We start from the raw sequence: 12,781 nt of genomic DNA on the forward strand, positions 1-12,781 counted from the left end.
TTTTCAAATACCTTTCTGTCATCTTGGGAATTATCCCGTTTTCTTTCCTTCAGCCTGAATGTGATGAAATACACGGATGAACTTTCTCTCAGTGTTCTTTCTTACACTGGCCCACAATATTTTATCAACACCAAGTCTGTTCCTCCGGGGTGAACCAGACTGACTGAGGCAGATTTCAGGAACTGACTTGGGTCCACACCTCTGCAGTCTCTCTTGTGCCGGGCTAGCTTATAGCTTATAAGGGCACGGAGTCAAGACCCAGACTCCAGGAGTTGGGTGGAAGCAGGCTAGTGGTGAGCAGCTTGCAAACTCATTTATTGCAGGAACAGCTATACATTTTATAGGTTTCTTGCCCAATCACAATGTGCCACAGGAGATCAGACCATCAGGTTCCTATATGGGTTCCCTTGGTAACACCGAGTCAATCTCGGGCAGTTGTTTACTTTCCTAGGTAGCCAAAGTGGAATGCTTCTCCCTGCAAGTTTTCCTTACACACTTAAGACGTTCACTGCTGCCAGCCAAGAACTAGGATTTCTCCCAACACACCTCCAGGTCCTCTGCACTTCCTAGCACAGAGCTTGCGGGACAAAGGCAGGCAGAATCATATTTTCTGGCCACACAGAACTCCATTCCACAGCCAGAAAGCACGTGAGCGGGTATGAAATGGAAAGGAGAAACAATGGCACGTGAGAGGAGGAGAGCCATTTAAGTCAACTTCACCGTGGGGGAGTGGCTTTGCGTGCCCCTTCACCAAATAGTGTGTGCATCGTCCACACTGGTGACCGTCATGCTGCAGTGTAGCATGGTCCTGGTATGTGGAGTTGCTTAGGTAAGCTTATGTGACAGTGAGAAACTCTTCCTCTAATTACATGCATTCATGTTTGAATACATTAAAACGATTTTAACATCACATATTTACATATTAAAAATAAATGATCTGCCACTTCTAAAACAGTAATTACCTCCTCCAAGATAAAAACTTATGTTTCTAAGTACAGTGTATGCTGTAAATGGGCACAGCAGATATCTTGCAAGCTCTTCATCTTTTACATGGTAAAAATTATATGTGAATAGGAACAGAGTGGATTCATTTTTTCCTCATGTCAGCCTTTAAGGGAGGAAAAGAAATTCATAGGTTTGGTGCCAGATATTGTTCCTCACAAACCTTTTTCCATTGACTGGGGAAGTGTCACCAAGCTCAAGCCACAGGCTCCTCATTCCAAAGCCTAGGGTCCTCCTGCCTACCATGCAGCTTCATAGAGCTGGGTTCTGTATGTTTAATCTTACGCCCGGATTTTTAAAATGATATCATCAACCTCTGATCCTTTCTGTCCATCTATCACGGTTGCTCATTTCAAGGGTCAGCTCATCTCACTTTGTCCTTTCTCTGACTCTTACAAAACCCACTAGTCTCCCTTTCCTCTGAACAGTCATAAACTTACCTGACTGCTTTGCAAATAAACTTCAGCACTGCTCTACTATTATATTATGATTTAGTGCTGTGTGGGCTTCAAACTCTCGTCAACTAGATTATGTGTCCACCAGATTATTTATCCTGCCACAATCCAGCATTGAGCTGAGTATCTGACTCTCAGCAGTATGTGTACTTTAGTAGAATTATTAGATTTATAAAACCTCAAAAGCAAGAGGATGAAACTCTGAGAGTTCACTCACTACTATGCTGCACACATTGATTGAAATAGAAACAAAAAGTTTTACCACAGAATAATAGCAAAGTTTAATTTTAAGTATCCATGAGTAAATTGATATAGTAAAACATTTTTAACTGGAGCTTAAGTATGCTGTAGAGACAAACTTGTGCAGTGGTTTCTAAACTGTGTCCCATGAACCTCCAGAGTTCCCTAAGGATATATCAGGGACTTTGGGAGAAAAATAAAAACTAAAGAGGCAAAAGCCAGCCTCCTCAGCACAGCCTAAGCCTAAATGGTTCCAATGTCAGTTGTTCTAAATGTTGGGGTTTGGCCAAATATTTCTTCCAGAAAATGGGCTCAGCTGATTAAACCAGCTGATAACTTTAAAAATCACTCATTGGTTCAATGTATTCCTTTCAGGCATTCAGAAATTCTGGGTCAATCAGGACAGAGAGCTGGTCTGACCCTACCCAGCCACAGTGGTGGAGTTGAGACAAGATACAGATTTATGAAGCATTTAGAAATGACTTGCTGTCTGTCTGCTAAGTACCTCCACATCCCTCAAAAATCTATAATGTAGTCCCATCTGAAGAACAGAACCATTTGTCCTAACTTGTTGAATGATTAGGTTAGCAAGAAAAATATTTATTGTATCTTTCCCCCTCAGAAGAGAAGCGAATCCTCCATTTAAATAACAGCAAACGCTGCCCAGCATGATTCCCTGTGGAAATGCTTCTTACATATATTCATCTCAAAGGACTCCTGCATTTTTGTTGTGCATCTTTTGCCCTCTAAACTGTCCTGTTCCGGAGAAGAATTTCTGTGGAGAACCCACTCTGGCTCAAGTGATTTCTACGCAAGGGAACCACTTGGGGGCACCAAAGGCATTGCTGTCAGAGGTGTGCCCACTTGGACCAGGGCCACACTGGCCCTGTCATTGTAAATTGAGAGGAAGTGGGTGGGGAAGCCCAAGGTCTGGGAAAATGACCATAATAACAGTACCTTGTGTTTTTATAGCACCTTTCTTCAATTAGCTCAGCATGTTGGATCTGATTATTCAGCTGGGAGCTTCCAGTTGTGGGAAATGAGGCACAAGGCAAACACGCGGCCTTGGGACAGAGGGTAAGACTAAGGCTTATTCACTTCAAATGCCCATTCATTTTTTTTACTCTGAAAAGCTGATGTATGATCTTTCCTGGCCATTTCCTTACAAACAATAAGCTGAGAAGTCAGAGTTCCAAACTGAAACATATTAAACGGAAAGACTCACAAGTTCTGTGAGGGAAAGAAATCACACTTCTCAGAGCCAAGCAGGGCACAAAAATAGAATTTTTTGAAACTGCGTAAGTCTCGTTTTAAGGTGTCAGGTTGAATGTGCCATTTTCGAAAGGACGCCATGAGAAAAATATAGTTTAAATAATCCCCGGCTACATTTGGTTTTGATTAAGGCAGATCTACTCAAATCTGTAATATAAATCACTCCTCTTTTGTCCATATTCTGCCCCAAAATGACAAAACGATTTAAAAAGCAAATTGAAATTACATGTATAAAGCAAAACCCTTTGTTACATATTTAAAAACACACTCTTCCAGAGTTTAATATGTTAAATTACTGTGTCAACATGATTTAGTAGAGAAATGGCAGGACAGAGTGTTTGATTAATAGACAATTAGTCATCAGCTAAAATAGTTGTGACAGTGAATGTTTCCAATGACAGCGTATGCAGACTGATGTGTAATTCATGATTAAGATTGATTTAGATGCCTTTTCCTCCAGAGACAGGTAGGGTCCCGCCTGCTAATGGAAGGTCTTAAGTTTGTTCAGAGCCCTCGACATGTGCCTTCTGTCTTGGATTAGGTGTGAGCATTTGCTCTCATGTTCTGATAAAGAATGACTGTCCCCATATAGGTTTCAACCCAACACAGTCATCCTCTAGGGTCATCTGGTTTTATCAAATACATATTTGTCTTTAAACTGCAAAAGGTGCTTACATATGGCCTTCTCAATAGCTCAGATTACCTTAATGTAGGTCCAGCCTGTAATGGTTTTTTTTCTTCCCCCTCCCCCAAAGCCTCAGGTTGTAAAAGTTTGCAATTAACTGATCTTTAATTTTGAAAATATAAAATTGAATTCAGAGACTGTGAAATGGAAAGCCTTTCTCTTACCTTTTTTCCTCTCCCAGGTGCTACTGAAATTTGAGAATGCCAGTGATTTACTGAATTTTATGGGAAAATGTTTATTCATAACTATTTGGATGCTGACGTCAGATGTCCGTTTCTGGAATGGTGATTAAAACGTACTGTAACCATTTTACATCATTTTCCCTCTCTCACAATATTATATACAGAGGATCTGGCTTTGGGGATTAGGAGTTTGAAGGATGTTCAATTCTTTGGACAACTCAAATACACATGACATCTAAAGCCCTAAAAAGTACAATGTTTCTTATTGCCATCCATTTATGACTTGAAATAATTTATTACTCTAATTTTGTTGCTAAAAAACCAAGCTACAGCAAAGCAGACTTACTTGATCATACATAGCCAGTGGTAGATCCAACTTTTTAATCTAAAATAAAACAATAAAAAAAACAACCTTCGGGGTATTGTTTTTATTTATCTTCTTTATATTCCATGTAGAGTTTTCTTAAATGTATTTTAACAAAGACATAAAACAAAAATTGTACAGATATATGTGTGGTTTTTGATGCATGCATACATTGTATAATGTTTAAATCAGTTTAAAAATATCTTTTCAATCATTTATCATTTCTTTATGGTAAAAACTTTAAAAACCCATTCTTCTAGCTTTTTGAAACATACAATATATTCTTGTTGTCTGTAGTCATCCTACAGTGTAATAGTACATTCAAACTTACTCCTAACTTAGTACCCATTGATTACCTCCCCTTCTGCTACATTCCCCAGCCTCCTGTAACCATGGATATTTTCTAACTTCTAGGTTATAATTAGGATGAAAAAGCCAACTTTCATAAGATAGTGGGTAAATTGGTTTCATTTTATTTCATAAACACTTTTGAGGTGCTGATGTATGTAGAATTCTCCTTAACAGAAAAATGAAAGTTTTTGACCTCCAAGAACGGAGAACAGTTCGGGTATAGTGGTGCACACCTGTAATCCCAGTGGCTCAGGAGGCCGAGGCAGCAGGACGGAGAGTTCAAAGCCAGCCTCAGCAATGGTGAGGTGCTAAGCAACTCAGTGAGACTGTGTCTCTAAATAAAATACAAAATAAGGTTGGGGATGTGGCTCTGTAGCTCAGTGGTTGAGAGCCCTTGAGTTCAATTCCTGGTACAAAAACAAAAAAGAACTGAGAACAAGTTTTTGTAACCTCTAATCAATTTAGAGAAAATAGGACAAAACTGAACATTGACACCTGTGGTTTCAAATTTCCTGATGAGAAATGTTTTCACAGCTAGGAAATATCTCAATGAAATTTTAGATATGAAATGGTCATATCTCCTGGTACTTCAGGTTGGTTTCCTTCCAGAGTTTTTGCCTGTGGATGTTCATAAAGCCAATTTTACCTAAAAATGATAAAGTGAAACATGTCAATCAAGTTTTGAGAGCTATCATGACTACTTTTCACATTTAACTATAATTTTATGAGAATAACTTTGCTGCTGTATTTCAAATTTCTTAATTATCCCACTCATTGGAATTATAAGTTTTGATATTACAAATACCACATATCTGTTAAAGCATATAGCTTATTTAATGACATTGTTTGACCTTTGCCTTTCCCACAAATCTTGGATGTCCTCAAAGGTAGGGATTATATCCCATAGAACAAGTGAGACTGAAAACGCATGCAAAATGAATGATTAAAGATTGTGTAGACATACGGATGTTTGAATACGACAATAGGGTCACTCAGGGACAGAAAGAAGATAAAATGGAAAACGAACTAGGACAGAAATTTAAGGATCAACTACACTTAGGTCATTGTGAAAATAAAAGAAGTTGGAGAAAAATAGGATAAACAATCAGAGAGCTAGAAAGAGAGGCCACTGGTATGGTGTGTTGTGGAAAACAAAGAGGGAATTTTTAGAAGTTTGGGTTGGCATTACTGCTAAAGGTTAAAAATGATAGGAAATGTGGTAGTTATTAGAATTGTCCATAAATATTCCAGCTCTCTCTCTCTCCTCTGTGGTGCATTAAAGATCGTGTTTCCCTGACTTGTTTAGGCTAATGAAATGTGATTGGAATTGATGTGTGTTATTTTCCATGGAGACCTTGGAGAGCCAGTGCAGATGTCCCCTTTTCATTCCGCTCCCATGGTGGCTGAGCATTTAGATGATGTTCCTCAGCTTGGGACTGAACATAAAGACAGATTATGTGGCAGGGTCCCTTGCCAACCCACAAAGGGCAGGCAGCACGAAGGAAAGATGTACTGCAGTTGTTTAAAGCCACTCATGTTAGTACAGCACAAAAACCTCTTCTGACTGGCACAGACAGAAGTAATAGCTTTGTATTAGAAAGAAACTGATTAAAATTTAGTTCAGTGTAAAAATAAAATAATGGGCAACCCCTGTCAGGTATCCTCTTACCTTACAGAAGTTCTGTCTCTTTTCTTCTCATTTGAATAAATTCTACCAAAAATGAAAGAACAAATAAAAGCAAGGAGTTATTGATAAGCAGTTAGGGAAAGAAAGTCAGCTATCCATTTAAAATACCAATGTAAAAAGAAGAATCATTTCCTCTCTCTGTCAAGATTTTTTTTTTTTTTGGGGGGGGGGGGACAATCTTAATAATAGCATAATGGAGAAATGTGTATCAACACTGTAAATAGGAAAGAATTCCATCAACCTGCTAACACTCTGAATAGCATTAAAGAGGGACATGGGAAATGTACCTGAGGTGAGGTAGGATTGATGGGATTTCTGAGTAACATACTCTTCATTTCATAACAGAAAAAGTCTGTTAAAATGGCACTCGCTATCTAACTGAACTACAATAACATCATTGAGTGCAAAAAAAAAAGTTCGTTAAGAATAAAAGTGCACTAAAAAGTGCACCCTTAGTGCACTAAAAGTGGAGAAGTCTCTGGGGGCAAAAAGCCTACTGTTTATGGACTGGTTTCTTCGGGGACGTAGAGACTCTTTGGAAGTTGGTTTGCAAAGTAAAGAATGAACTAAGTAAAATATGGGTAATATTTCAATTGCTGCTAATGACATGAGTCAGAGAGCAGCCCACTGGCCAGGCCAAGTTCAGACTACCACGACAGCTATGCAAGAAATATTTTCTAGCACAGAAGTAATCCTGCCTCCCTGGAATCCTATATGCAGTCTCTATTTACACTCAGAGTCCTGGATATGTGATCTGGCAAAGTTAAACTTGAATAAACGTTATTTTTTCAACTCCGAAAGAAACTCAATAATTTAAATATGGACCCAGAGGATATCTAAAATCACCCACTTAACTCTCTAAGTTAGAAAAATAGAACATTTGTAAACAGGAATATTCAGTAACTCAATGTATTTTATTTCTTTCTACTGAAAGAAGCCGAAGAAAATTTCAGAAAACCTGTAATCAAACTTTGAAAGAAATCTCAGAGGGTATTTGCAGCTATGAAGTTAGAACAGGAGAAATCTCAGACTAGAAAATAAGTTCCAGACACGATGATTGAACAGAAAATGTCTGTTCACCTCATGTTGGCCAGGAAGCAGAGACAGAGAAAGACAGGAGAAACCAGAGCCCCGACGTCCCCTTCAAGGGCCTGACTTCCTTCCACCAGGCCCCACCTAGTAGCACTGCAGGCTGATGAAACATGAGGGCCCGAGGACACTCAGCACCCCACCTGCTGCATCACACAAGGGGGACCAGGAAGCTCCTGCTTTTCCTCAAGTAGCAGCTTCAGTTTCATTCCAATCCCCAGAATTATTCAAACAGGGTGATCACTTACTCCTACAGGGACCAGAGGGCACTTGACCTTGGTACTACAAAGCCTGACGCCACACACCTGGCTGTTCATGTGCCCCTGAGTACTACCCTGTGAGCATGTGTGGCAGGTAGTGTCCTTCTCCCCTGACTGTGAGTCCTTGTGGCGCAAAAACCATCATGGGCCTTGTAGGTGCAGCTCTGGGTGCCCTGTGTTTGGCCATCACACAGCCCTAGGATGGGAATTGCTCTTAGGCAATCAGAAAGATGAAAGATTCAGGTGAAATATACAATTGATGGTTCAATTTCCTAGATTAGGGAACTCTAGCAAAAAGACTCATGCACTAATTTTGCTAAGAAAGAGGAAGAGTAGAATGGGTAGTGACCCATCTGTGCCTTTGCTGGATAGTCTGGATCTTATAGAAGTATAAGTCGATGTCTGTTGAGATCAAGCAGCAGCTATGAGCATTGGAACTTAATATGTGGGTCTGATGGGATATTTTTGTGTATAAGTAGCATAATTCCTAACTAATTTAAAGGCGATTAGTTGTCTCAAATTATAAGGAGTCTGGTAGTTGGCAGTTCCAGGATAGCTTGTCATCTCTGAAACTTTCTCCATCTTCCCCTGAAAGGGTAGGATGGCTCTTGTGGAGTCACGTGACTGCTCCAAAGAGCAGAGAACAGAAGTAGAAGAGAAACACATTTCTAAACACAAGCACACACCCACAGGACGATGTACATAATCTTTTCCAGAAGCCACCAGCAAATATCTTGATCTCATTGGCCCAAACTAATCAGGGGTCATTTCAAGATCAATAATTAGCAGAGGAAATGAGGTTGAAATCACAATCAAAATTTTTACTCTGGGGCTGAATATTTTTGCTGCCCAAATAAAGGTAGGTTCTGTTAGAAAATAACAAAGGAGGAATAATTCAAGGCAAGCAATTCACAAAGGTCTAAGGGAGTCTGAAAAAGTCTTGGAAGAGAACCCATGGCTAATGCCATAGAAAATCTTAAGGTGGGAATGAAAGTATTCCTGGGCAGCTGTCAAGGAAACACTGAAGCTGAGAATGCATGAATTCATAGAGAACATGATAAACTGTGTTTGAAACCTTTTTGTGCACAAAGAACAGTCAGGAAATCAGAAGGAAAATCATATGCTCGGTATCAAAGAATACAAGAACCGTAGGATATTCACAGAAAAGCATGGAATTGCTAACCGTGGGATCTAAAATTCAGAAGGTAGGATAGCTGGTCTATGCCCTCGTCACCCTGAATGGACTGATCTTCTGATTTCAGAAGCTAAGCAAGGTCAGGCTTGGTTGGTATTTGGATGGCAAAAAGTAATGAAGCTAGCCATGAGTTGCAAGAATGAAGGGAAAACAAAAGGTACAGCCTTGGGAATATGGAGGTCAAGATAAAAGAAATGGACAGGTGAGGAAGAAAAGAAATAGCTTTTTAGCAAGTCTGTAGAATCTAAGTTCACTAGCATTTGGAATCATCTTAACACAAAGTATAGACATGGCAGAAGGAGTCTAAAGATTGGGATATAAAGAGAGGGGATATGAAGATTTTTTTAAAAAAATCAGGATTGTCTGTTGGTGCAGTAGAAGAATGGTAGGAATAACTTTTTTTCTTTTGCTCACCTTGTCTTGTATTCCAAGCTGGACTATATTTTCTTCCAGATCAAGGAGCATATTTTAAATTTCTTTCTCATCCTAATCTATGTAATGTATAAAGCTGCTCTCCACCCTTTCTGTTGCCCATTTTCCCCGCCTCCCAACCACTTGTCAATCTGTGAACATCCTAGCTAGCTATTGGTTCATCAGTCAGCTTGCAAGTATCCTTCTCCCATATTGGTCCCCTGTTAGCCCGGTGGAATTCAACTGTTTACTGTAGCTACCCCGCCATCTTTTCTCATTCTTCTGTCTATCCTCCTCACTTTCTCTACCCTCCTGGCTTTCACACTCTCTAGCTCATGCTCTTTCTCTTTCCTTTCTCTTTTCCTCTCTCTTTCTCTCTTACCCTGCAGGGAGACACTCTGTTTGCTTAATAAACTCCCTTATGTGATTTCCCATGTCTGGCGTGGTTTCCGTGGGATCCCTTACAATCTAGGAGTAGGGTGAGGAAAAACTTTGGTGTGATGGAGATTATCTTCTTGGATTCTAAGATTTCATGGGGTTTCAATACCCAGGATCACATTAGGCCTGCACTTTGATTTTAAATATTTTTGTAAAATCAGAGACTAACACGATATGATTCAGCTCTTCCTCATATTATAATTTCCTTACCAGCTAGTCATGACTTTTCCCCAAATATAATCAATGTCTGTGCCTGGAAAGTGCACATGTTCATAAATCATACCATACCACAGAATGCCAGGTACCTACCTGGTGCCAGATGAGCATTTGTTGTGCTGAGTTTTAGAAGAAAGATATGCAATAGTCAAGCAGTTGAATAGATGGTGATCTTTGTATAAAGTCACATGCTATAAACATAACACAATTTTTAAAAATATTTCTTAATTTTATTTGTTCTTATTAGTTGGACATGACTGTAGAATGCATTTATAAATTTTGATGTATCGTAGAGTGTAATCTCTCATTTTTATGGTTATACATACTGCATAATTTCGAACTAATTTTGTGCATGTAAAACATGCAAAATATTCTTTTATAAAGAGAACATGGATGACTTTTAAAAATGATTTTTGGAATTTCATCATCTTTCCAAAATAAACATGTATTATTTAAGCAATAATTAATTGAATAACAAATAATAATAATAAAGATGAAAAATTTTGCCCTCTAAAATGGGCGAGGAGGAGACAGATCTGGAGGGCAAAAGAGAATGAAAGAATCAGACCATCATCTTGGAAGGCTTTTTCCTGGACAGCTAGGAAGATCCCCCACCCCATTCCCTGGCTGTAGTCCAGTTTTTCAGCTTTTTGTCTTCTTCCTTCCTGCTGGGGAAGTAGGTAGTGAGATTGGCTTCTGAGTCACCCTAATTCCTATAGCTTTGTTTCCTGTTTGGGATTTGGACCACGAGGTCTGAGCACAGCCTGATTCAGCCAGTTGTTTATGTAAATATCTCCCAAGGCTCTTTCCAGCCCCTGAGGCGATCTTCCTTTGCCCCTCCGGAAAGTTAGTGCTCTAGAAGATGTCTTGTAGATTGCCTGATTAGAAACACTGCGCTTGGTCTGGAAGATTCTGAGCCCTCTGAAGGCTTCCTTCCCCCTGTTCAGACAGGCTGAGGCACAGCAGCTGGAGGGGTCCTGCGGCTTTGGCAAGGGCCTCAGGGAAAAGCAGGCAGGCCCGAGACAGGACTTCCGGGGAGAGGCCTCTGTGCCTCTCTTGCCAGTGCTCTCCAAGGCTGCCTGTTGGCTCCTTTAGAACAGCAGGGTGACTTGTGTGAATAATCACAAAAGGAGAAGCGACAGCCACCAGTGTTGCTCCCCAGGAGGTTTTCAAAGGCTGCCACTCTTCAGGTTCTTCCTGAGGGTTTTCACTTCTCAGCTTTCTTCAAAGGCCTTTCTTCTTTAGATGTCCATGATTCTCAAGGACCCTTTCTACCTCCTGCACCCTTTGGCTTCAGGAACTCAGCTGCTTCTTGTCCCGATTTTGGCCAATGGGTTGATGAATGCTGAATTCTCTCTCCAGGAGCTTCATGTTCTGCTTGCCTCCGCAGGGTCCCCTTCCCTGTTCTCTGTCTGTCCTGCAGCTCTGTGGGCCTTGCTCCTGTGGCCTCCACCAGGCAATCTTGGGCTACTCAGGCCACTCTGCCTGGACAAGCCAAGAACCTCCATTGCCGAGAAGTGGGAGGCGTGGGCCTCCTCTGAGGCCCAAGTCCCTGGGCTTCCTCTGAGCAGGACGGGCTTTGTGGCACCTTGTATTCTCCAGAGTTCCCAGTGGCTATGGAGGAGCCTGGGACTTCCCTGGAACTGTACCTGACTTCCTTCTTCGCTTTCCCCACTCACCTTCTGCTACTCCTGGAGGCATGTTTTAAGAACTTGCATGCACGTGAGTTTTTGTCCCAGAGTTTGCTGGACCTGTGTCACACTGAACCTCTAAGACACTGCTGAACCTATAGGACAGTCCTCCCTTCCAAACACCCCACTGGATGTCTGATTCTGAGCTCAGTACTGAACTCTCCAGATCCTATGCCTATTCCTATGCATACATAACTAGGGTATAGCTTACCTTATGAATTAGGCACAGTAACAAGAGATAACAAGAGCTAATAGTAAAATATACCAATTTTAACAGTATACTGTAATTTAAGTCATGTAAAACTTGTGAATGGGTTAGTTCTGAATGTTCAGCTGCAGTTGACCTCTGGTAAGTGTAGACACAGGGAAGTGAAACTAAGGCTAAAGGGAGCTAGCTACCTTAATTCATTTATACAGCTGCCCTAAATGTAGTCACCTGGACAACCTCATGAACTGTCAACTCGATTTCTCTGTAGCTGATCAATTTGTTCAAGACTGAATCTATCCTCTTCTTCCTGATCCTGCTCCCTTTCGTATTTCCTGATTTATAAACGCACATGATTGCCCAGGATGGAATCGCAGGAGTCATGATGGACGCTTCTCTGCTCCTCAGTCCCCCAAATCCCTGTTTGTTCGTGTTTGCGCTTCTTAGATTTCTTGAGTCTTTCTTCATGTTTCCATTACCTCTGCCCTTCCACTTCTCAGCCATCTCCATCTGTCTTTGTACTCTCTCAGCCTTCAGTCAGCCCTCAGTCCTACCCAGGCTGGGCCCAAAGACCTCCGCGCCCTTGAACCACCCGCTGGCCGGAGCCCAGGTTCCTTGTTATGCCTTCCTTTGCAGCCACAGACCTCTGTCACCTCCACAGGTGCTTTCTTCCCTCTCACAACTGAGCACTGCTAGAAAAAGTCACTCAACTTTATGTATAGAGCCTCACTTCTAACCCCAAACTTCATTCAGTTTAGAATGTGAGATATCTCCTTGTCCATAACCAACCTCATCCCAGCCCCAAACCTACTGCTTGTATTTTTTCCCCCTCATATATTTTTGTTTCCTGAATTTTCCAAAATCCTACTTTTCTCTATTGGTTCTCCTCTCAAGAAAGTTTATTTCATCCTAACACACACACACACACACACACACACACACACATCACACTACACACAAAACAAACAGCTCTTCTTTTGACTCCATCTTTAGCTACCATCCTAATGTGATTCACTGTAAATCATCCAGTAATTTAAA

Source organism: Sciurus vulgaris (genome assembly GCF_902686455.1).
Source record: "Sciurus vulgaris genome assembly, chromosome: 5".
Classification (NCBI taxonomy): domain Eukaryota; kingdom Metazoa; phylum Chordata; class Mammalia; order Rodentia; family Sciuridae; genus Sciurus; species Sciurus vulgaris.